Raw genomic sequence first — 1,343 nt, forward strand, 5'->3', positions numbered from 1 at the left:
AAACAAGTTCAAGTAAGATCATCACTTGAAATAAGATTATTATAGTTATAGAAATTGAACCAAAGTTTGAATATGATTATTACCTTGTATTAGAATGATAACCTACTGTAAGAAACAAAGATTTCTTGAGGTTGGATGATCACCTTACAAGATTGGAAGTGAGCTAGCAAACTTGAAAGTATTCTTGATTTTATGTAACTAGAACTTGTAAAATATATGAAGAACACTTAGAACTTGAAGATAGAACTTGAGAGAGATCAATTAGATGAAGAAAATTGAAGAATGAAAGTGTTTGTAGGTGTTTTTGGTCGTTGGTGTATGGATTAGATATAAAGGATATGTAATTTTGTTTTCATGTAAATAAGTCATGAATGATTACTCATATTTTTGTAATTTTATGAGATATTTCATGCTAGTTGCCAAATGATGGTTCCCACATGTGTTAGGTGACTCACATGGGCTGATAAGAGCTGATCATTGGAGTGTATATACCAATAGTATATACATCTAAAAGCTGTGTATTGTACGAGTACGAATACGGGTGTATACGAGTAGAATTGTTGATGAAACTGAACGAGGATGTAATTGTAAGAATTTTTGTTAAGTAGAAGTATTTTGATAAGTGTCTTGAAGTCTTTCAAAAGTGTATGAATACATATTAAAACACTACATGTATATACATTTTAACTGAGTCGTTAAGTCATCGTTAGTCGTTACATGTAAATGTTGTTTTGAAACCTTTAGGTTAATGATCTTGTTGAATGTTGTTAAACCATTGTTTATAATAACAAATGAGATGTTAAATTTTTATATTATCATGATATTATGATATATAATATATCTCAGTATGATGTATATACAGTTAAATGTCGTTACAACGATAATCGTTACATATATGTCTCGTTTCGAAATCATTAAGTTAGTAGTCTTATTTTTACATATGTATTTCATTGTTAATACACTTAATAATATATTTACTTATCATTTAACATAATTAACTAAGTGTATCAATATCTTAATATGATTCATATGTACCTAGTAAGACGTTGTTATAACGATAATCGTTATATATATCGTTTTCGAGTTTCTTAAATTAATAGTCTCATTTTTATGTATATAACTCATTGTTAAAATACATAATGAGATACATACTTATAATAAAAACATGTTAACTATATATATAACCATATATATGTCATCGTATAGTTTTTACAAGTTTTAACGTTCGTAAATCACCGGTCAACTTGGGTGGTCAATTGTCTATATGAAACATATTTCAATTAATCAAGTCTTAACAAGTTTGATTGCTTAACATGTTGGAAACATTTAATCATGTAAATATC

Source organism: Rutidosis leptorrhynchoides, chromosome 10 (genome assembly GCF_046630445.1).
Source record: "Rutidosis leptorrhynchoides isolate AG116_Rl617_1_P2 chromosome 10, CSIRO_AGI_Rlap_v1, whole genome shotgun sequence".
NCBI classification, from domain to species: domain Eukaryota; kingdom Viridiplantae; phylum Streptophyta; class Magnoliopsida; order Asterales; family Asteraceae; genus Rutidosis; species Rutidosis leptorrhynchoides.